Source organism: Choloepus didactylus, chromosome 18 (assembly GCF_015220235.1).
Source record: "Choloepus didactylus isolate mChoDid1 chromosome 18, mChoDid1.pri, whole genome shotgun sequence".
NCBI lineage: Eukaryota > Metazoa > Chordata > Mammalia > Pilosa > Megalonychidae > Choloepus > Choloepus didactylus.
This window is the reverse complement of record NC_051324.1, coordinates 14,594,969-14,620,689: the sequence shown is the minus strand read 5'-3', so window position 1 is coordinate 14,620,689 and position 25,721 is coordinate 14,594,969. Positions and strand designations below refer to the sequence as shown.

The 25,721-nt window shown below is 36.1% G+C and overlaps 1 pseudogene; it reads right to left on the bottom strand.

Moving 5' to 3' along the window:
- Window positions 1-20,942: 20,942 nt before the first annotated feature.
- Window positions 20,943-24,017, bottom strand: LOC119514339 (annotated as a pseudogene).
- Between the last annotated feature and the right edge of the window lie 1,704 nt (window positions 24,018-25,721).

The window sequence follows — 25,721 nt, the reverse complement described above, 5'->3', positions numbered from 1 at the left end:
GGTGGCTAGGTGAGACAGGGCAAAAAAAAACACCTCTGTGAAAAATGCTAGATAAAAGCCAGAAACTGACCCAGAACACCAGTTCCAGTGATGCACCAGCCGGACAAGGTCTGCTAAATCCACAGGGACTGTGCATTTGGTGAAAATGGGAGTCTGCATTCTGAAATGAGTGAGTAACCTGGCTGAAAGTCTGGCAGCCATGCTGCAGTGTGGGGAAACCACAGTCTGGCATTTGGAAATGGACTAGTTCTTTAAAAAAAAAAAAAAAAAAAAAAAAACAACCCAGGAGTTGGTGCAGATATGGCAGTGAGAACTGCACATTGAAGCACTGCAGGAGCAGGCTGTAGCCAACTGTTTGGGGTCTGGCATGGAGGATAGCCCTTCCCATACCCACCACTGTCTTGGGGCCATGGGGACAGAGGGGAGCCAAAAGGAGAAAGAAACCATGCCCCTTGCAGCCATCTCCCTAGTGGGCTGGAGACACTCCTGTCCGGGGATGGAGCCATAGCCCAGAGCTGCACCAAGAGTATTTCCCACAGCATCATGCACATGCCACACTATCAGCCATGGACAGTGGCCTTTAGTGCACCCGCAGCTAAATGTCCAAGAGCTGGGAAGGCAGAGCTATGAGAAAAGGGGGAAATTAAAATGTCCCATTCAACAATCTTGAAAGCAGGCTGGGAATGCCCCTGGAGACTGGTGCACACTTGTGATGTGGCACAGCCTTCTCTCAGCAGAGGTCCTGGAAGAGCACAGCTGGGAAGGGGGACCCACTCAGAAATCCCAAGGACCCTATTCCAATACCAATGACTTGTGGGTCAGTGGCAGAGACAATCTGTGGCAAGACTGAAATGAAGGCTTAGACTCTTACAACAGCCTTAAATCTCTGGGAACACCTGGGAGATTTGATTATTAAAGCTGTCCTGCCTCCCTAACCACCCAGAAACACGCCCCACATTCAGGGAGGACAGCACCAACAACCCACCCAAACTTAGTGCACCAATTGAACCCCACAAGAATCAGATCCCCATGCACCACAAAGACAAAGTTGGGGAGAACTGACTTGAGGGGAATAGCTGACTCATGGACGCCATCTGATGGCTAGTTAAAGTATATGCCACTAAGCTGTAGATCTGACAAATTAGAGATGGGTATTTTTTATGTCCAGAAAGAACCCTATCAAGTAAAGCAAATGCCAAGAGGCCAAAAACAACAGAAAATCTTAAAGCATATGATAAAACCAGATGATATGGAAAACCCAAACCCAAACACCCAAATCAAAATATCAGAAGAGACACAGTACTTGGTGCAATTAATCAAAGACCTAAAATCAAACATTGAGAGCATGGCACAGGACATAAAGGATATGAAGAAGATATCTTCTTCATATAAAGGACATAAGGAATATAAAGGACATAAGGATATAAAGGACATAAGGAAGACCCTAGAAGAGCATAAAGAATAACTTGCAAGAGTAAATAAAAAACAGAAGGTCTTATGGAAATAAAAGAAACTGTTGGCCAAATTAAAAAGACTTTGGATACTCATAATATAAGACTAGAGGAAGTTGAACAAAGACTCAGCATCCTCGATGACCACAAAACAGAAAATAAAAGAACAAAAGAAAGAATGGGGAAAAAATTGAAAAAATCAAAATGGATCTCAGGGATATGATAGATAAAATAAAATGTCCAAATTTAAGACTCATTGGTATCCCAGAAGGGGAAGAGAAGGGTAAAGGTCTAGAAAGAGTAGTCAAAGAAATTGTTGGGGACAACTTCCCAAACCTTCTACACAATATAAATACACAAAGCATAAATGCCCAGCAAATTCCAAATAGAATAAATGCAAATAAACCCAGACATATTCTGATCAGACTGTCAAATACTGAAGAGAAGGAGCAAGTTCTGAAAGCAGCAAGAGAAAAGCAATTCACTACATACAAAGGAAACAACATAAAAGTAAGTAGTGAGTACTCAGCAGCCACCATGGAGGTGAGAAGGCAGTGGCATGATATATATAAATTCTGAGAGAGAAAAATTTCCAACCAAGAATACTTTATCCAGGAAAACTCTTCTTCAAAGTTGATGGAGAGCTTAAATTTTTCACAGACAAACAAATGCTGAGAGATTTTGCTAATAAAAGACTTGCCTTACTTCAGATATTAAAGGGAGCCCTACTGACAGAGAAACAAAGAAGAGAGAGAGATACAGAAAAATTTAAGAGACATATATAAAATATAGAATCCCAAATCACCAGGACACACATTCTTCTCTAGTGATCACAAATCTTTCTCCAGAATAAACAATATGCTGGGACATAAAACAAGCCTAAATAAATTAAAAAAAAACAATTGAATATATTCAAAGCACATTCTCTGACCACAATGGAATACAAATAGAAGTCAATAATTTTTCATTTGTAGCTCCACTATTTACTTCACACAGGATATAAAATACAAAAAGTCTAATGGCATATCAGTGATTTTGGACTCAATTGTGAAATATGTAATTTTTGACAAGAGCTACATAAAGGTGGGGGAATGGAGGAGTATAGGGACATAGTTTATATGTTAAGTTGGTATCAAAGGAAAACAAGATTGTTATAGATTTAAGAGGTTAAATTGAAACCCCATGGTAAATACAAAGAAATTATCAGAGAATATGACCATAGAGATGAAAAGTAGAGTATGGGTTATGAGAAGTGAGGGAAGGGGCAATGGGGAGTTAAGAAATGAGTGTAGGGTTGCTGATTGGGGTGAAGGGAAATTTCTAGTAATACGTGATGGGAAGGTGATAGCATTACAATATTCTAAATGTGATTAATCCCACTAATGGAATGCTTGGGAGGGGTTGGAATGGGAAGATTTAGGCTGTATATATGTTTCCACAATTCAAGAAAAGAAAAAGACAGTCTAAATAGGCAATGACAATTAAATGGCAAGGATGATCCTGGATGGGATCTGAGGACGGAGGAGAGGAGGCTCAAAGGGACACAGTTGGGACATAAGGAAAAAAAAAGGAAATATAGAATATAAGCTTTGTACCAATGTTGAATTTCTTGAACTTCTTAGCTGCACTTAATGGGATTGCATAAAAGAATGTCTTGTTCATGGGAATTGTATATGTGAATTATATTTGTTCAAGGATGTGTGAAACTTGCTGTCATATGTTCAGAAGACAGAGCAATAGATGATGCATGATAGATAGGGAGAGATGGAGGGAGGGAAAGAAATAAATGGTGGTGTGACAGGATATTAAAGTTAGTGGATTGGAGTATTGGAGGAGAGGGGTCAGGGTATGCTGGAGTTGTGTGTATGGGCTTTGTATTCTTTTTGTAACTGTTCCTGTAAGTTTGAATTTATTTCAAAATAAAATTTAAAAAAACAAACTATCACACCAACTTGTTTTCAACAACACCCAGAAATATTGTTCCTATACATCTCCATCCCCCTGCTCTTTTTGGTACTTGTTGCAAATTATTATTATGCATTTATTATACAAATTATCATTTTATGTCCAAAATCTTCCACTTACCAGAAATTTTGTTCATTTGTGTTTTAGCACATGTATGAAGGAAGAAGTGGAGTTACATAACAATATAGTACAGTAGTACTGGAATTTATAGTTACCTGAGTGATTACCTTTACCAGACATCATTATTTCATTATGCTGCTTAGATCCACTGTCTGTTATCCTTTTCTTTCAGTATGAAGAACTTTAGCATTGCTTGTAAGACATGTCAAATGGTAAAAAAATTTCCTCAGGTATGTTTTCTTATCTGGGAATATTTTAATGTCTTCCTCATTTTTAAAAAGAAAATCTTGCCAGATATAAAGTTCTTGATTGACAATTGTTTTCCTTCAGCACTTTAAATAATTTTGTATCACTGCTTTCTTCTCTGTATGCCTTCTGATGAGAAACTGACACAATCTTATTTGGACTCCCTTGTACAGCAGTTTGCTTTTCTGTAGCTGCTTTTAGAACTTGCTCCTTGTCCTTGACGTTGGACACTTTGCGTACTATGATTCTGGATTTGTTTTCTTTGAATTTATACTGCCTTGCCATTCCTTGGCTTTCCTGGATGTGCATGTTCATGTCTTTTATTCAATTTTGGAAATTTTCTTCCATTATTTCTTGGAATATTCCTTCTGCTCCTTTTTCTCTTGTCCTTGTGGGATTTCCATAATGCATATAATGGTATGTTTGATGGTGTCCCCCACAGGTCACTTAAGCTCTGTTCATTCTTGTTTTCTCTTTTATCTTTTCACTCCTCAGCCTGAATCACTTCAGCTTTCTTGTCTTTGAGTTCACTGATTGTTTATTTTGCTAATTCCAATCTGTTGTTGAAACTATTCATCTGGGGAATTTTTCATTTTATTTATTGTGTTCTTCAATTTCATTATTTCTCTTGAGAGATTCCATATTTTTTTCTTTGTTTTCCTCACATCTTTTAGTTATTTCTCCATGTTTTACTTTATCTCCTTGACCATGTTGAGGATCATTACTTCAAAGTCTCTATCCATTAAGTTCACAATCTGATCCTCTTCATTATTGGTTTCTTGAATTTCCTCTTCTTAGATGAGCCATAATTTTCTGTTTATTTGTTTGCCATGTAATCTTTTTTGCACACAGTAACTTTTAATATTTTAAAGTGTTAACTCTGTGATTTAGTCCCTATACTAACTCTTCAGTTTGTATCCAGCCAGTGATATGCTAGATAATTTCTTGAATTCCAGGAGCCAAACAAAGCAAAGAAACCAAGACAAAAAGCATATTTAACTCTCTGAAAATTGGCTCTGCTTTGGTTGTTGTCTCTTTCAGAACTTAGCACTCCTGTTAAGCATATCAGCATGTGGCAAATGGGAAGTGCCTTATTTGAGCCTGCATGGAGTCTTCTGGACCTGTGCTCACTAGAGGTCCCAGTATTCCCCTTCACAGTTCACTAGAGTTTGAGGGAACACCCCATCTAGTCCTTTTGGAATACACCTCCTGCCACTCCTGGGTGACTAATGCAGTTAGTCCTTTGCCCTAAGCCATTTCAACTTAATTGATTCTCACATTGCCCTAGATCTCTGAAAGCAGCTTCTATGCCCTCAGGAGGAACTCTTGGAAGGCAATGTCAAAAGGCAATTCCCTGGCTCAATCTCTCAGACTTCCACCTGAATGATTAGCACTGACATACACACACCCCAGCGTGAACACAGAGGCCAGAAACTACAATGGGAGCACATGGTAGTTCCAATGTGTGTTGTGGAGGAGGTGGGAGAGGGACCAGCAAGGGTGCCAAGAGCTTCTTCTGGGAGCTTAGAGTTTGTGCTTTCTTAATTCAGCACTTGCCCAGTGACTGCAGCTGTCTGTTTCCTGTATTTTAGTAAGGTTACTGTCTTCTAGATTCTTCTGCTGACTTTTCCCCATGGGGATTGGAAGAATGATCTGCCTAGAGCTGGCTTTCAGTAATGTGAAATAGTTGATCAAAGGTAGAAATCTGGGATCAGACCACACATCCTCAGAGTTTGGAGGATTAGTCCTTTATGTCCCACCTTGGGACCAGTAAGCTGAGCCAGGAGCAGGAGCTTCATTCCCCACTGCTTCCAGCCATGAAGCAAGGGGAAGGGGAATGGTAGCTTCTTCAGGGAAGTTGGAACTCACAACTATTTCTTGCAATTTACAATTTGCAATCTTCTTCCTCCCACTGCTTCTTGGAGGGGCCACAGTGTTCCACCTGACCCTGGAATTTCAAGGTGACTGATTCAGGCAATTCCTAAAAGTTCAATAGCTGTTTGGTAGAGGGACTGATTCTGGGTCACCTACTCTGCCATCTTTTTACAACCCTCCCTATGTATGCTTTTTGAAACCTACTATTTTCTATAGTATCATGAGTATATTGTAATATGTTTTGTCAACTGCATACATAAATAAATTTATGATTATTTTTACTGAAGTAACATATATAATGCTCTAATTGGTTATTTATTTGAAAAAATATTTAAACTCAAAATAATTATGTTATTGTTTATAATAAATTGGGCCCTCATTGAAAAGTTTTCATTAGAGTTTGTTGTGAGGTCAAATTACAAATGGTACCAGCTTTGTAACTTTCAAAATCATTTAATATTCCTGGGAAGCAAATTCCAGTTTCTAGTAATCAGAGTTAAGAAGAGTTTGCAATATATATATATTTTTCTTTTAACTGAAAAGGAATTGGTTTGACTCATTAATCTCTTGGGTTCCAACTCTAAAATTTGCTTAATATATAATTGTTCATGAATAACAACAAGTTGTGAGGATTAACATTTTGACCCTAAAGACCTAACTGGCATATTTTGTGATGTACTATAGTTTTAAAAACATTTTTAGTTTCATATTTTGTGTAGGTGATACAGTCCTATCAAATTTCAAGTGACCCCAAAGAACACAAAATTAAAATTTACCTCCTACGTTTGTCTCTTGGTCAACCAGTTCCCAGTTAGAGGCAAGTATTGTATCATTGTAGAGAGCTGTGCATCTGTATGAAATATGCACTTGTATCAAATATATTGTTTCTTTTTCTTTTAAAGTAAGCCTTTGTAATATACAATGCATAGTAATCTGAATCTTGCTTGTTCACTTAACAGTCTGTCTGGAGAATACACAATATTTATCAATTTTAAGTGCAATTTTTTCTCACATTTTACCACCTCTGAAATTAGAATGCACATTAGATGGCATCTTAGATCTTATCAAACACATTAAGTACCTTAAGAATCTCCTTGTTCCTTTTTTATTGTGAAATTTAACATATACACAGAACAGTGATAACTTCCAAAGTGTGATTTAGCAGAAAATTTCAAAGAATTTTTTGGGTTACACTCACACACACACACACACACACACACACACACACACTTTACCAACTCTTAAATAACGATGCACCTTAGATGGCATCTTGGATTTTATCAAACATAGTAAATATTTTAAAATATCCTCATTCTTTTTTAATGAATGTGAATTTACATTTCACTTTTTATGGACATTTAAATTGTTTCTTACCTTTGCTTTTACAAACAGCAGAACATAACCTAGTACTAGAACCTCATGCACATGTGTGAATTTATATGTGGGATAAATTCCTAGAATTGCAGTTAATTATTGGGTGAAAGTGTGAGTTTGTAATTTTGGCAGTTATTAATACATGGCCCTCTCTAGAGGTCACTCCATGAATGTAGGAGAACACTTGTTTTCCTACATCTCAGCAGCACAGTGATGTCAAACATTTGGCTTTCTGACCATCTAATGGAGTATCTTGATATTGTTCTCTTAATTTGTCCTTTTCTTATTATCAGCAAGGTTAGACATCTATTAATTTGTTTAACAGACATTTGTAGTTCCTTTTGTGTGAACTTTCTGTTAATAGTCTTTCCCCATTTCTCTAGTAGATTTCAGGCTATGTTCTTATTGATTTGTAAGAATGCTTAAGAAGAAAATTAGCTGTTTTTCTTTGATGTGAGTTACAATTATATTTCTCAGTCTGCCATCTCACATTGTCTTTGCCTTTGGGGATTTCTCCCAGGAAGAATTTATGTGATTACACAGTTGAATATATTAGTATTTTATTTTAATGCTAATGGGTTTAATGCTTCTGTTACAAAAACTTCTGTGCTTATATTTCCTAGTCCTCTTATAATTCCTTTCTCTTTTTTAATTCTTAAATATTAACTCCATCTAGAATTTATTTTGGAGCAATGAGTTAGTTATAAATCCAACTTTATTATTTTCTTCCCAGGCAACCCAGTCATCCTGGTGCCATTTGTTGAATCTCCATCCATACTTATTCCTGCATATGTTTATATCTATTACTGGATTTTATTATTTATAAAATTATTATAAAAACACACAACTATTGTACATGAATCCCAATACATTTTTAAAAAATGTTCTGTCAATACTGGAGTGTATAAAATAGAAAAAGGGACTTTGCTTTCTTTCCTCCCATTTACTCATTCTTTTTCTGAGATAATCATTGCTAACAAATCACTGTGTATTCATTTTAGGACTTTTTCTATTCAATTATGTATAGATGCATATATATATGTATATATATATATATAATGGCACACATATGTAGCTTTATCTTGGGGATACACACACATTATATGCAGTATGCTGCAAATTGCTTCTTCTACTATTTTCTTAGAGCTTTGTGATAGTCATTCAGCTTACCTTATTATTATTTTTTACCTCTGCATGGATTTCATAGTATGGAGATAACATAATTTATTTAACCACTCCCCTCTTTATTAATCCATGTCTATATTATTTCTAGTTTTTGACTAATCCTATCAAAGTTGGGGTGGCTTATATTTTTGAAACATGTAGCATTTCTTCTCTTTAATTTGTGATATACTTCTCCAATTTTTACCCTCTTGGGAGTGGTATTACCTCCACTGAGAATGCATGACTTAGACTGTTAATGTTTCATTCTCTAAAAAGAAGAATGCTTTCAGGAAATAAATCTTTTTTAGGGGTGTGATAGGTTTTCCTTAAGCCAGGTGTTTATAAATTAATTCATCTTAGTATAATTTTTAAATTACCGTACAAAGAGGCAAATATGGACAAACCTATAGACCCATTACATGCCAGTAATGCATAACTTTTAAAATGAGATTTATTAATAAAGGGAATATAGCTCAGTATGTTCTCTTAAAAATTAATTTTATGTGTAGCAGTGATAAACAGACAATTATACAGAAGAAGAAAAATCATGCACATAATGCTCCTTACCATTGCTTTGATTTACCTTTTACTTTTTTTCCATGTAAGTTAATATTGAATGTAAAAATTTTTCATATACATATTTTTTAAAACATAGTTACTATGAAAACAATGGTAAATTATAGCTTTTAAGCATGATGACCATCCACACAGCAAAATTCCATCACATAATTTTTGCATTTAATTTTTCCTTAAGTTTATTTAAGGAATAAAATAACAGTAATATTTAAAATATTATTTTCATTTATTAAGTACTTTATAAGTATATAACACTGTATTAAATATGAAACAAGGATTTATGACAAGTCTTATAAATCTAATTTTCTATTGATTTCATCCTAGGAATGCTGCATGGCCATTCCTCTCTCCCAAATTTTGTTTATTGAAGAAGAGGCAGCTGGCATTGGGAAAAGGTAAGGTCTATAGATTGCAGTCTTTATTCATAGTCAAAAATATTACCAGTCAAGCTTACCTAAGATGACTTATTGCTATGCCATGACTGCATTTGTTGGAATTAATCTAATGTTGGTGTTTGGGGGTTTATAAATAAAACTGATCAGGAAGAAAATACCTTAAGAAGGTAGTTTCCTACATTTTGATTCATTGTTGTATGAATTCATTCCTAAAGAATGAATAAAGTACTAAGGTTTTCTGCAATATACTCTCAGGTTTTATAAATAAATATGGACTAGCTATCCATCACTGTATATATTTCCACAGACACCTGCTTTCAAGTCTGTGTGCATGTTTTTCAGTATATAAAATCAAAAATAACCCATTAGAAAAAAAACTGACATTGGTCCAGTTTCTAATTGATCATTAAGTTTATTTCTCAAGTTTGACATTTTCAGGTATCAGTGTTAAATGGATATCATACTGGTTGTTTTCCTAGGTAGAACATTTATAAGATTAATATGAAGATTGAATTATATGCATAGTATATTATATGAATAATATAAACAAATATTATATAATATGTGAATATCAAAAATATATGATTATTATATATAACATATATGAATAGTATATGAATAATATGAACACTTTTTGGGGCAAGAAGTGTAAGGTGGAGTGTCTCCAGCATACCGAGTGTTGTGGTCACCCTGGTTAAAACCATTGGTTAAATGTTTCTGTTCATTCATGTGTACCCCAAATTTTGGCCTATGTTTTAAGTGCATGTCTTTGAGGGAGACTTATGAACAAATATTGCTGGCATGGAAATTTTTCCCCATATAGGTCCATCTTAAGTTTTAGCATAATTGTACACTTTAATAGAAGTTAAATAAATGTTGTACCTCACTGGAAATGCAATGCATACCTTAATTCTATTGTTATAACTACCATAACAGATTGCTTGTTTGACATAAAAGAAACTAACCAGCATTTTAAAAAGATTAATAAGCCATGGACTTTTAGAACAAATAGTTCCTATAATTTGTTTTCTGCCTTGTTCCTTTCTCCACCTTATTAAGTTATTGAAAGTAAAATTTGAAGGTGCTCCAATCATTTGAATTTTCCTCTGCTGTGTTCCAAGGAAATCTAAGCTCTATAACAAAAATACTTTAAACCTTTATCTCCACCTTGATATCTTATTTTTAAAAATACCTCCAGTGAGGAAGAATTTAATACTATGCCAGGTTAACTTTCTCAGATTTATCTTTAGTTTCCAACCCTGCTCCTCCAATTACCATATCTCACTGATTCTGAGACGTGTGTATATTTTCACCATCTAACAATTTTGAACTCATGATGCTTCTTTCATTTGGTGGATTTAAATTTTGATAAATATGGTAATTAAATGATCCAATAAATGAATGTAAGGAAAAGCTGGCATGTAACTTTTATGATTATTCTGGGATTTTTAAATGTTCTTTGTATCATTTAGTTTTTCATTGGACCTCCTTTGACAAAATCTGAAACTAGGGCTTAGGAGTTTTAGCTCTACAGATTGTGGGACCTAATCCTAATTTTTTTTTTTTTTTTTTTTGCTTTGCTTGATTTATTTCAAAACAGTCCTGTGATTCTGCTTATGTAGCTAATTTCTTACATCACTTACTGATTTTACCACAAAGTAATATATGAAGAGTCCTTATAAGGCTGGCCAGAGTACATTAACCAAAGCATCTGTTACAATAAAAAGGCCCAAAACATGGTGTTGCAGTTTCACAGTGATATTTAGGAAACCATGTAGACCTAAACAACCAAAAGTATAATTTGATAATGGTTGCATTTATAATGTGTTCAAAACGGAAATGCTCTAAATTAGGTATTCAAATATTTTTAATATGAGTTTTATGGTTTCCCTAAACTTTATAGAGCACTGTGTATTGAGTAGATGGGAAAAAGGGAAGAAAATAGATTTATAAAGCTGATTAAATATGGTGACATTTTTAATAGCATAGGAGATAACAGTAGTCATACAGATAATGGTAGTTTATTTTCTAAGAGCAACAGCATTTTGAAAATTGCTTTTGCTGTTGTGTATCTTTCTAAATCATGCTGTTGACTTAGCAGCATTTTCCAACAAGAGACACTGTAGACTGTTAGTTTTGGATGGAATTTTAATAGTAACAGTTGGCCAGTCAAACACAGATAAGTATTCACATTTTGTTTTCAAAATGAGTATGGTAGTATGATTTGGCATAAATTGCAGGCTGATTTACAGCCTGCGGACATGACTCTATAGATGGAAATCTTTAATGATACACCACCCAAAATTTAACCAATTAAAAATTTAAAATTTTTCTAGGGATTATTCACATGCCATACAATTATCCAAAGATCCAACGTGTAAAATCAATTGCCCATGGTACCATCATTCAGCTGTGCATCCATCACAATTAATTTTTTTCAATTTTTAGAACATTTTCATTACTCCAGAAAAGAAATAAAGACTAAAAAGGGAAACTCAAATCATCCCATACCTCTAACACCCCCTTCCATTATTGGTTCATAGTTTTGGTATAATACATTTGTTACTGTTGATGAAAGAATGTTAAAATACTACTAACTAGTTTATAGTTTGAAATAGGTATATATTTTTCCTATATGCCCCTTTATTATTAACTTCTAGTTATAATGTCATACATTTGCTCTAGTTCATGAAAGAGGTTTCTAATATTTGTACAGTTAATCATGGACATTGTCCACCAGAAGAATCATTGTTTATACATTTCCATTTTTTAACCTCCAACTTTCTTTCTGGTAACATATGTGACTCTGATCTTACCCTTTCCACCACATTCACACACCATTCATTACTGTTAGTTATTCTCACAATATGCTACCATCACCTCTGTTCATTTCCAAACATTTAAGTTCACCCTAATTGAACATTCTGCTCATAATGAGCAACCTCTCCCAATTCTTTAGCCTCATTCTATATCCTGGTAACTTATATTTCAGGTCTATGAGTTTTCATATTATTATTAGTTCATATCAGTTAAGACCCTGCAGTATTTATCCTTATGCGTCTGTCTTATTTCACTCAATATAGTGCCATCAAGGTTTCTTTATAAACCCATTTTAGGACAGTTTTTTTCACCCACCATACATTGTGTCCTAAGTAAATGATCAATGGTTCCCTGTATAGTCATGTATAAATGTATTCACCAACATCACCTCTATGTATAAGAACATCTCTATGTATAAGAACATCCTTTTCTATATAAGGACATATCCATTTCTTCCATAAAGAAGAATGAAGAGTCAAAGAAGGTAGAGAGACAAAAGAAAAAGAAAAAGAAATAGAGAAAAAAAACAAAGCAAAACAAAACATTAGAAATAGGAAGAAACAAAAGGAAAGATAGCATTACACTAAAGGAGAATAAAGAGTCAGACAACATCATCAATGACAAGAGTCCCATACCCTACCCATATGTTCCCTCACCCCTATGTATTTAGCTTTGGTATATTGCCTTTGTTATATTAAAGGAAACATAATACAATGTTTCTGTTAATTATAGTCTCTAGTTTGTAATGGTTGTATTTTCCCCAATCCCATCATATTTTTAGCATCTTGCAATGTTGACATTCTTTTGTTCTACCTCATGTGAAAACATATTTGTACCTTTTATCATAATCATTGACCACCCTAGGTTTCACTGAGTTATACAGTCCCTGTCTTTATCTTTCCTCTTTCCTTCTGGGGTCCCACATCATCCTAACCTTCCTTTTTCAACCATACTCACAGTCATCTTTGTTCAGTGTACTTACATTGCTGTGCTACTATCTCCCAAAATTGTGTTCCAAAACTCTCACTCCTGTCTTCTCCTTTCTCTCTGCAGTGCTTCCTTTACTGTTTCCTGTAGAGCAGGTGTCTTGTTCACAAACTCTGTCATTGTCTGTTTGTCAGAGAATATTTTAAGCTCTCTCTCATATTTGATAGACCATTTTGCCAGATATAGGATTCTTGTTTAGCTGTTTTTCTCTTTCAGTATCATAAATATATCACACCACTTCCTTCTTGCCTCCATAGTTTCTATTAAGAAATCTGTACATAGTTTTATCGTACTTTCTTTATATGTGATGGATTGCTTTGCTTTTGCTGCTTTCAGGATTCTCTCTTTATCTTTGACTTTGATAATCTGATTATATGTGTCTTGGTGTAGGCATATTCAGATTTACTCTGTTTGGGGTACACTGAACTTCTTGGATCTGTAATTTTGTCTTTCGTAAGAGATGGGAAATTTTCATTGATTATATCCACTATTATTGATTCTGCCCCTTTCCCTTCTCTTCTCCTTCTGAAACACCCATGACATATATATTTCCACATTTAGTGTTGTCATTTAATTCCCAGAGACATTGCTCATATTTTTGCATTCTTTTCACCACCTGCTCTTTTGTGTTTAGGCTTTCAGGTGTCTTGTTCTCCAGTTCCTGTGTGTTTTCTTATGCCTCTTTACATCTGCTGTTCTGTGTTTCCATTGCATCTTTCATCTCTTCTGTTGTGCCTTCCATTTCCATAGATTCTGCCATTTGTTTATTCAAACTTTTGATTTTTACCTTATGTATGCCCAGTGTTTTCATTATATGCTTCATCTTTTTTTGCTGTATCTTCCCTAAATGTTTTAAATTGATTTAGTGTTAGTTGTTTAAATTCCTGTATTTCAGTTGATATGTAAGTTTATTCCTTTGACTGGGCCATAACTTTGTTTTTCTTAGTATAGTTTGTAGTTTTCTGTTTTCTAGGCATCTGGTTTCCTTGGTCACCCCAATCAGGTTTTCCCAGACTCAGAAGGAAGCAATAGTATCAAACCTAACATTTTCCCTTTTAATCATATTCAGATATGTATTTTAGTGCTCAGGTCTCAGAAGGAGGCAATAGTACCATGTCTCCCTGAGGGTGTGTCTTAGAAGGTTGATGCACCCTGTGAGGCCTCAAGTCACTGTGTTTTTCCTGCCAAGCAGATGGTGCTTGTCAGTTTGTAGCTCCAGACTGGTGTAAGTTGTGGCCCATGACTGTTTTCCCCCAGGCTCTGCAGTCTTCTTCTGAATGGAATGAAGGTAGTACAGCTAGGCCCCACCTCTTTACTCTTAGGGAAGGTACTCCCCTAGGGAGAGGTCATTACCATTTGAATAGTCTCCCTGCCTGTGTTATCCCCACCTTTGTCTGCGTCAAAGTGCTGAGAGCTGAAAATGGCTGAAGCTTTCTCCACTGAGCTGAAAAAGGGACAGGAATCCCCCATTCATGGCTAGTTTGTGGCCACGCTTGGTTTAACCCATCAGCCAGAGACAGCACCTGGTCCTCTGGGCTCTCCCACCCCACCAGAGAGGTCTTCTGGCTCTCCAAGGTCCAACATCACTGAAAACCTCTGTCTGTTTTTTGGGGATTCATAGCCTGTATTTAGCAGTCCATGTTTGCCAATTAAAACCTCAGTTGGAGCTCAGCTGAGCTATATTCTCTTGCTCAATAAGAGCTGCTCTTCAGCAATGTCAGGCTTTGCAGTTCAGGGTGTGATGGGAGGGGGTTCCCAGCTTGGATCCATGGTTTTTACTTATAGAATTTATGCTGCAATCTCAGGCATTCCACCCAATTCATTTTGGTGTATTATGAGTGGATGGACACGGTTTCCCCCCACAGTTATTCTGGATTATTTACTAGTTGTTTCTGGTTGTTTATTAGTTGTTCCAGGAGAACTAACTAGATTCCACTCCTCTCTATGCTGCCATCTTAGAGTCTCCTCTGCCAATTGACTTTGCACTTATTTTCTACAAATACATTTTTGTTTAATCAATAGAGCTAGTAACTCAAAACTTTTTGGCTCATAACTTGTAAGTGTTAAGTAGAGATGTTTTAAAATTAATACAGTTTTCAAAGGATGCTTTTCAGGATGATCTTTATTTCTTCAAGAACTTTAAAAGTGATATGTAATATATTAGTTTATAATAAGAGAATGATTTTGAAATGCAACTGAATACATTATATTTGTTCTTTCTGTAGTGCCAATATAATGGTTTATCTTCACCCAGCACCTCCTAACAAAGAAGCTGGTCCATTCCAAAGCAGTAAGAATTCCTATATCAAACTCTTGTTCAATGAACATGGCCAGAATTAGGTGAGTTTCTTTGTGAATGAAATTGGACTTAAAAATGTGTGTGCATTTTTGTTGTTTGTTAAAATGATAGAAGACAATATTTTACAGTATATTAAGCTTCACCATAAGTATATATTTTAAATTAGAGAGCTTTTGGGTTTACAGAACAATTATGGATACAATACAGGTTTCCCAGATACCACATCACCACCAACACCTGGGATTGGTGTGGAATATTTGTTACAACTTATGATAGCAGATTTTTATAATTTTACTATTACTTAAAGTCCATGGTTTAACTTGGGATTCACTGTTTTGGTAGTGTAGTTCCATAGATTTTTTTTTATCTTTTTCCTGATACCAAATCTAATATTTTCCCTTTTAATCATATTCAGATATATATTTAAGTGTTGTTAATTGCATTCACAGTGATGTGCTACTATCACCACTGTCCATTACCAAAACATTTTCATCGTTCCAAATAGGAACCCCTGTACATTTTTAAAATTTTATTTTTAATTTTTTCCTATCAGTGAGGACATCCAGATACTATACTCACAGTCATTTTATTTATTTATTTATCTATTTATTTATTTATTTTTAAAGTGATTTTCCCATTTAATCCCTCCAAAGTATGAAATCAGTGAACCATGGTATGATAATGTAGTTGTCAATCATTGTCACAATTTTCCAACGTTTTCATTTCTCCAAAATGAAGAAAAATATGAAGAAATAAAAAAGAAATAAAGGCATACAAAAACCATCCTATACCCCTTATCTCTCTATTATTTGTATAGTTTTCTACATTATTTTATTACTCATCTGCCCATATACTGGATAAAGCAAGTGTTAATCACCAGATTTTCATTATCACAGTCACATGCTATAAGGTATAAAGTTATACAGTTGTCATCAAGTATCTAGTCTCTGGATTACCATTCAACAGATTCAGTTATTTCCTTCTAACTATTCTAAAACACTAGAAACTAAAAAGGAACAGCTATATAATGCAGAAGAATAACCTCCAGATTGATCTCTTGATTCTATTTGAGATCTCTCAGCCACTGAAGCTTTATTTTTTTTCATTTATTTTCTCCATGTTGGTGAAGAAGAAGTTCTCAATCACATGATGCCAGGGCCAGGCTCATCCCTGGGAGTCCTTCCCCTCATTGCCAGGGAGATATATACCTCTGGTAGCCATGCTCCATGTAATGTGGAGGATAGCAACCTCATTTGCAGAGTTGGCTGAAAGACAGAGAGAGGCCACTTCTGAGCAACAAAGAGGTTCCCTGGAGTGAGTGTTAGGTGTAATTATTAGTAGGCTTAGATTTTCCTTTGCAGGAATAAGTTTCATAAGGGCAAGCCTCAAGTTAGAGGGCTTGACCTATTAAATTGGGATTCCCTAATGCTTGCAGGAATATCAGGAATTCCCCATGTGGGGAAGTTTAATATTTCCATATTTTCCCCAGTCCCTCAAGAGGACTTTGCCATTTTGGATATATTATGTCCCCCAAAATGCCATGTTATACAATGCAATCTTGTGGGGACAGAAATATTAGCGTTGATTAGGTTGGAATCTTTGGAATAGGTTGTTTCCATGGAGATGTGACCTACCCAACTGTGGATAATACCTTTGATTATATTGTATTCACGGAGGTATGGCCTGGCCTATTTGGCATGGGTCTTGATTAGTTTACTTGAGTACTTTAAAAAGAACCACACAGGATCAAACACTTGCTGACACTGATGTTAGACATGCTTGGAGAGAAACATCCTGAGAGAAGGAAGCAAGAACACTCTGGAGTATGAGAGAAACATTTTGGAGATGACCAATGAAAGCAGAATTTTGCTGATGCTTGGGAGATACCAACCCAGAGTTTGTCCCAAGAATCTAAGCCTATAGTCATTTTGGGGTACAACATTTTGAAATGCAACCTAGGAGCAAGCAGATGCCAGCCAGTGCTTTGACAGTTAACAGAGGTTTTCCAGACACCATTGGTGTTCTTCACTGAAGGTATCCTACTATTGATAAGTTTGGACAACTTTGCAACCAAATAAACCCACTTTATAAAAGCCAGTCCATTTATGGTATTTTCCATAACGGCAGTATTAGCAAAATGGAACAGGGGGTTGTAAATACTTTTTATTTTCTGCACAAAGTACTCTGGAGTGCATCACAGTATCATATTAAACTTTACAGAATAACAAGACCTCTTTCCCCCTTCTAGGTAGGAAGTTTGTTTAAATAGCTTGACCATGCAGGTTATATTAGAAAGCATGCTACAGGGAATGTAAATTCTGTATCAAATAAGCATCTCTTAAATAACAGTCAAAACTCAGGAATAGATATGACTGTCATAAGAGCTACCATCTATGAACTTCTACAACAGGCCTCTGAACACTGTGCACTGCTGCATCCCCAATCTCTGTTCACATTTTATCCCCTGGTGCCTAGTCTTTCAAATTCAATTCTCAGCATTTTCTCATTGTAGTAATATAGTAATTTTATATTAGTCAGACCTTGCAATATTTGTCCTGTTGTTTCCAGCTTATTTCACTCAACACAATGTCCTCAAGGCTTATTCACCTAGTTGCATACCTCATGATTTCATTCCTTCTTGTAGCTGTCCCATATTCCATTGTATGCATACACCACAGTTCACCCTTCCATTCATGGAATAACCTTCAATTTATTTATGTCTTCTTTAATTTCTTGTAGCAGTGTCTTGCAGTTTTCTGTGTGAAAGTCTTTTACCTCCATGGTTATGTTTCTAGGTAACTTTTTTAGTTGCTATTATGAATGGAATTATTTCTTGGTTTCTTATTCTGATTTTTCATTGCTTGTGTATAGAAACACTACTGATTTTTGGTGTTGCTCATGTAACCCTCCACTTTGCTGAATTCATTTATTAGCCCTAGGAAATTTGTTTTAGATTTTTCAGGGTTTTCTGTATATAGGACCATACTGTCTGCAAATATGAAAAAAAAAATGCTTATTTCCAGTCTGGATGACTTTTATTTCTTTTTCTCATCTAATTGCTTTGGCAAAAATATCCATGTGGTGTTTCATACTTACACTTCCTCCCTCTCATTTGATCATTCTCTCAATCTTGAGGGATAGCTGTGCAATGACCATTTTAGCTTCTTCTTGTTGGAAAGGATATTGAACTTAAGTGTTTGAAGAATGATACTGATTAGAAGAATGGTACTGGTTGATGTTCTTGGAGAAACTGGTACCCCTGGGTTTCAGGGCTTATCTGGCAAAGTAACAATATGGAGGCCTTAAGTTTCTGAAAAAAATAAACTTCCTGAGAAAACCTTTTATAGGGTCTCAGACAGAGCTTAAGATACTTTGTATGGTTTTCAGGAATAATGTTGGTTGGGGCTTGGCATATTGTGGCAATTTGCAATATCCAGCTGAGGTTTGCATAAAAGCAACCATGAAATGACCTCTTGAGCCTATTTGAAATCTCTTAGACACTGAAACTTTATTTTATTTCATTTATTTTCCCCCTTTTGGTCAAGAAGGCCTTGTTAATCCCACAATGCCAGGGCTGGGCTCATCAATGGAAGTCATGCCCCACATTTCCAGGGAGATTTACATCCTTTATGGTCATGTCCCATGTAGGGGAGAGGGTAGTGAGTTTACTGCAGAATTGGCTTATAGAGAGAGGTCACATATGAGAAATGTAAGAGACTCTCTGAGGTGACTCTTTGACATAATTATGTGTAGGCTTAGCTTTGACATTGCAGAAATAAGTTTCATAACTTAGACCTCTAGATCAATGGCTTGGCTTATTAAATTGGGAGTCCCTAGTGATTTAGAGAATCAGAAATTCTGCAGGAGGGGTATTTTAGTAGTCCCACATTTTTCCCCATTCCATGAAAGGGACATTTTTATTTTCTGCCCCAAATCCTCTGGAATATATGAGGGTACAATGTTAACATGTACAGAATTACAAGATCTCAACCTATTGTATGTTCCATGTAATTATGTTGCTTAAATAAACTGGCCATGAAGGTAGACAGTGTTCTACAGGACATTTTAATTTAGGATGTAATAAAAACATTTTCCTTTGGTCTTATACAGAAGTTGAAATTTTAAAAGACCACATTCTTTACTTTGTATTTGATTTAACTTAGTCCTAACCAGCTCCGTTTCATTCATATCTCTAATTGAACTGAGATCTCTTTTTCAGCTTCTTTAACGGTTGCTGCATTGAATAATGCTGACTCTCAGAGCTGCAGAAATCCAAATCTGAGTTTCAGGTGTTACACAGATACCCAAAGTATCAGGGAACTACCAGCCTATAAACAAAGAGCAAAGCATCTCAAAATTTAGAAATAAAAGATAAAACTTAGGAATACCTGTGACTGGTGTAAAAGCTGGCAACCTAGGGATTTTACAGTGAGCTTTATTGGACATTCTGTACTCCTTAATCATCAATTGCCCAATCTCTGCTCACTTTGTATCCCCTCAAAATATATGCTCTCAGATTCACTTCTCAGTGTTTGCTCATCATACTTAATATTAATAAGACCATAAAATACCTGTCCTTTTGTTTCTGGCTTATTTCATTCAACACAATTTCCTCAACTTTCATTCACTAATTTCCCTGCCTCACAACTTCTTTCCTTCCTATAGCCACTCAATATTCCATCATATGTACACACCAGAGCTCACCCTCTTTTTGTCAGTCAGTGAACCCTTAGGCAACCTCCATCCATTGCAAATCATTAATAATCTGCCATAAACACCAGTGGGCAGATGACTATTCATGACCCTGCTTTAAGTTCTTCCAAGTTTATACCTAATAATAGGATTGCAGAATCATATTACTCCCTTACACTTAGCCTTCTGTGGAACCACCTCACTGCCATCCAGAGGGTGTGCACCTTACTATATCCCTATCAACAGTGAATAGGTATATCTCTCCCTCCACATTTTCTCCAGCACTTGTATTTTTCTGTTTATTTTAAAGCAGTTTTATTCCCACACTTTTCAATCCATCCTACATATCAAATCAATTCCTCCCAGTATAATCACATAGTTATGCATTTACCACCTCAAACTACATAAGAATATTTACATTTCTTCTGCAAAGAAAGAAGAATAGGAAAAGAGGGAAAAAAGGAGAAACAAAAACAACAAGAATCACGTACACCTCCCTTATTGAAATTTAGCTTTGGTGTATTGCCTTTGTTACAATTAGTGAAGGAATATTACAATGTTACTATTAACTATGGACTCTAGTTTGCATTAATTGTATTTTTGCCAAATATCATCCCTTTTTTATTATACTAAGAAAATTTCAATTTAATCATTTACTTTAGCAGAGAAGCAATTTGTAAACATTAACAGCAGCATCCACGTTGCAGTTTTAAAAAAAATCCAAGGTTAGTGATTATTATTTTTCCTTCCCTTTCCCCAAAAGAAAAAAAAAAGAAAAGAAGACTCAGAAATGAATGATTTAAAACACTACCAACATCAAACATTCAGTTATGCCTGCTGTCAGCCTACTGTATCCTCTCTCCTTTATTCTCAAAGAGGTATGTACTCCTAAAATGCATTATCTTGCAGTAACTTGTACCTGAGCATTTGCAATCTAGGAAGATGTGCCTGCAAATGGTGTGCATTTATGATCTCAGTTTAAATCCCATTTGTAGAGGTAACATTTATGAGTTGATTCAATCATTCTTTGACCTCAAGTGGCAGGGTGTCAAAAAAAGTGATCTTCCACAATATGCCCACTTTTCTTGAGCAGTCAAAACTGGCTCAGCTGGGCTGGCAGGCAGTCCAATAAGTTTCCCTTCAGTTCCAATTGAGTGGGCTGGGAGAGCTGACCAATTATTTTCTCTGGGAGGGAGCTGATGCAGTTTTGACCCAGATTCAATGTCCTCTACTGAACACACTTAAACAACTGTTTTGGCAGAATGTCCACTTTTTTCCTGGTGATATGGAAATGCTATAGTTTATGAAGTAATCCTGTTTCTACTGGAATCATTGGAATGTTGTAGCTGAGTTTCTGTAAATTAAACATGCTACTGGTAAGGATTCAAGTTTGTTGCTAGGGAAATAAAGTGACTCCAAGTTTCTGACATGGGTGATAGAGGAATGAAGACAATTTTGTTATGCCATAATTTTTAAAAACTTGGTCTTTTCAAATTCTGGAAGCTGATGATTTCCTCAATTGCGCGTAAATTATTTGACTTGAAATCCAGTTCCTGTAAATTAGAGAGGCTGAAAATAGCATGTGGTATTCTCTCTAGTTTTCAGTTCTGGAGTTCTAGCTCAGGGATACTCATCATTTTCTTAAGGCTGTTCAGGAATAAGAGTTTAGTGCCTTCATTATGAATGATTAACTTTGTGAGAAGTGGAGCCACATCTATAATGTTGGAGGAAACTTTGGTTAAATGGCTCTTCACATGGAGAATCTTAAGGTGCCTCAACTCTCAGAGAGATTCAAGTCCTTTCATCTTATTGCTTTCAGAGTCCAAATTGCCTAGCAAGTAAAACTCTTGGAGGTTTTTTTTTTTTTAATATTCATTTTATTGAGATATAGTCACATACCACACAGTCATACAAAACAAATCATACATTTGATTGTTTACAGTACCATTACATAGTTGTACATTCATCACCAAAATCAATCCCTGACACCTTCATTAGCACACACACAAAAAAATAACAAGAATAATAATTAAAGTGAAAAAGAGCAATTAAAGTAAAAAAGAACACTGGGTGCCTTTGTCTGTTTGTTTGTTTCCTTCCCCTATTTTTCTACTCATCCATCCATAAACTAGACAAAGGGGAGTGTGGTCTTTATGGCTTTCCCAATCCCATTGTTGCCCCTCATAAGCTACATTTTTATACAATTGTCTTCAAGATTCATGGGTTCTGGGTTGTAGTTTGATAGTTTCAGGTATCTACCACCAGCTACCCCAATTCATTAGAACCTAAAAAAAGGGTTGTCTATATTGTGTGTAAGAGTGCCCACCAGAGTGACCTCTCGGCTCCTTTTGGAATCTCTCTGCCACTGAAGTTTATTTCATTTCCATTCACATCCCCCTTTTGGTCAAGAAGATGTTCTCTTGGAGGTTTTTGAGCAAACACACCCAGGCAGGAATTTTAGTGATGTCCATGAACTTCATATGAAGGCATCTCAAGTGATCATGGATTAAGCTAAATGAAGTCTGTTCAACTTTTGCAGGCAGTGGCAGATGTGAAGCTCTTGGAGTTTAGTCATTTGAGAAATGTTAGCAGGAACTTTAGCTTCTGGAATCAGTTCAATTTTAGCACACCCAGGTCTGTGAGGTCAAGGACCACATTGGGCACACCTGACCGCATAAACAGATATAACTCCTGCTTGTCTTGTGCATTACATTATACATGCTCCCTAAGTTTTTCAAATGCCCACTCATGGTTCAAACTAATTTATGTAAGTTTATTTTCATGGACTTCTGGCAAGAGCACGCCAAAGAATTTGGAATAGAACTGGCTATACTGGTCTACCATGTGTAGAAGGAATGCAAAATTATTTTTGGCATCTGGAATGTCACTGAAACTGCTCTGTTCTCTGACTTTTCCAAAAGAATATTCATTCAAAGGTATTCTGAATAAGCACAAGAGAGTATAGGGGCAGATAAAGCCACAGACACAAATAATGAATATGCAACTGATGAGAAGCTTTTTTAACAGGTATGCCATATTGTGGGTACATCGAAATTCCTCATATCCAGTTAGATGTTCAACTTTTGGCTTGAAGACATGTTCAAAGCTGATTGTGTTGACAAAGTTTGCAGTATAGCAGAGAAAAAAATATACCTGGCTATTTTGACCACTCTTTGGACCACATAGAGTTTATAGATAAAGTCACTGTCTTCCACATGGGCACAGAACTCCCTCACTTTCTCAAACAGAGCTTTGGCTGATTCCCTATCCTTTTTCTCCAGGATGGCCATGCTGGGGACTTCAATCACAGGCTGCTCAGCTGAAAATGTGAAGTGAGTTTTTGATCATTGGGGTACTGGCACTGGGGCTGCTTTCATCACCGCTGGTAGTCACATGCTTTGGTAGAGTCTGAGCACCAGTTATTCACTGCTTGTTTTCATCTGCGTGTTCACATGCCAACTCAGAAAACTTTTAAGTAGTCTAAGGAGATTCAAAACTACTTTTGAGCATGTTTTGGGATATTTGAACCAAAAGTTGCTGCTGACATGAGAATAATAGTATGTACAAGAGCAAGGTATGGAAACTATTCAGAATACAACAGGAGGGCATCTGATTAATAAATACATATTGCTGAAAATCCAAGTTTGCTTTTGGCTTCCTGGATCTTTCTTCTCTTTCTTCACTTCCTGATTTGAACTGTGGGATCTGTGTGAGGATATGTGGCTCTGAGAGGTATGTCAGGTGTCATAGCAGATATGCCAAAGATATGTCATTTGTCATCTGTCCATCTTGATCAGTGGCTGCTTCCATCTTTGGGATATCATTGGTGACATCAGCACTTCCTAGTTGTGTAAGTGCCTTTGAATATACTGAAGCTGGCCATACTGGCAAGCAGACCACCTGATCTTTGGTGAGTTTCATGGTTCCTCCAAAGATGGTTACCATCAACATAATGACAGCCAGGTAATCCATAAATATATCCCACCATGGTTCCATGATTTAGTAAGTTGCCTGAATGTCATTAAGTGAAGCAACTTCCACAAGGGTAAACATTCCTGCTTTTATTTGTGCATGCCAAGCTCACATGTGCCTCAGGGCACATGTTCTCTCTTCAGAATTATTCTTCCCTCAGGTATTCTCATCGCTCCTTTCCACTTATCATTCAGGCCCTAGCTCAAACATCTCTTCAGTGAGGTTATTTCTGATTAGTCCCCACCCCATTTTACTGTCTTCACAGGTCATATAACTATTTGAAATTACTTGTTTAGGCTTTCATTTGCTTACAGTTTTGAAGCTATGCAAATATCCAAATCAAGGCATCATCAAGATAATGCTTTCTTCCTAAAGACCAACTACCAGTGATCCTTGGTTCCTCTGCCATGTGCCAAAGCACATGGCAGCACCTGCTGTTCTCTCCCTTCTTTTCTAGGTTTCCTTGCTCTCAGCTTCTTCCCTCCCTGGCTTTCTCTCACCATCTCATTTAACAGTTTGCAATGGTGATGTTCATTTTTTCTCGCTCAGGTAATAACTTTCTTTTGTTTGTACATTTAATCACCCTGATAGTCCACTCTAGATTTCACTAAGTTATACGATCCCAGTTTTTATCCTCTGTCTTTCCTTCTGCTGTCATACATGCCCCTAGCCTTCCTCTTTCAAGCACATTCACACTCAGCTTTGTTCATTAAACTTACAATATTGTGTTACCTTCATAATATTGTGCTATGTATTTCTGAATCTTTACAATCAATCTTATTGAATATTCTCTACTCCTTCAGCACAAATTCCCTATCTCCTCCCTCTTTCTGTCTCCTGATAGTTCATATTAGTGAGGCCATACAGTATTTTTCCTTTTCTATCTGGCTGATTTCATGCAACATAATGTCCTCAATGCTCATCCACGTTGTTGCATTCATCATGACTTTATTCCTTCTTAGAGCTGCATAATGTTCTACCACATGAATATGCATATTTGTTTATATACTTGTTACCATCAAGAAAGGATACTGAGTTTTGTCAAATGCCTTTTCTGCATCAGTCAAGATGACCATGTGATTTTTCCCTTTGATTTATTGTGGTGTATTACATTAATAGAATTTCTTGTGTTGAACCAACCTTACACACCTGCAGTAAAATGCACTTGGACATGGTGTTTAATACTTTTAATGTGCTGCTGGGTTCAATATGAAAGTATTTTGTTGGGGATTTTTGCACCTATATTCATCAAAAGAACTGGTCTATAATTTTCTTTTCTTGTAATATCTATGGCCTTGGTATTGGGGTGATGTTGGCCTCATAGAATGAGTTAGACAGCCTTCCCTCTTCTTCAATTTTTATAAAGAGTTTTAGAAGGATTGGTACTAATTCTTTCTCTAATGCTTGGTGTAATTCACATGTGAAGCCATCTGGTCCTGGAGTTTTCTTTTCTGTGAGTTTTAATTTTTAGATGCAATTTTATTGAGATATATTCACATACCTTACAATCCATCCCAAGTATACAATTAATGGCTCATAATACTCTCACATAGTTGTGCATTCATCACCATGATTAATTTTAGAATATTTTCATTACTCCAGAAAAAGAAATAAAAAATAGAAAACTGAAAACACTTGGGAGCTTTTTGAGGACTGATTCAACCTCCCCAACCACTTTTTCCTTTCTCCCTCTCACCCTGGCTATGTAGGCATGTGAGATGCTCCTGAATGCATAGTTTGTCATTTCCCTCCTGTCTCATACCCTTTCATACCAGGACTGTTTTT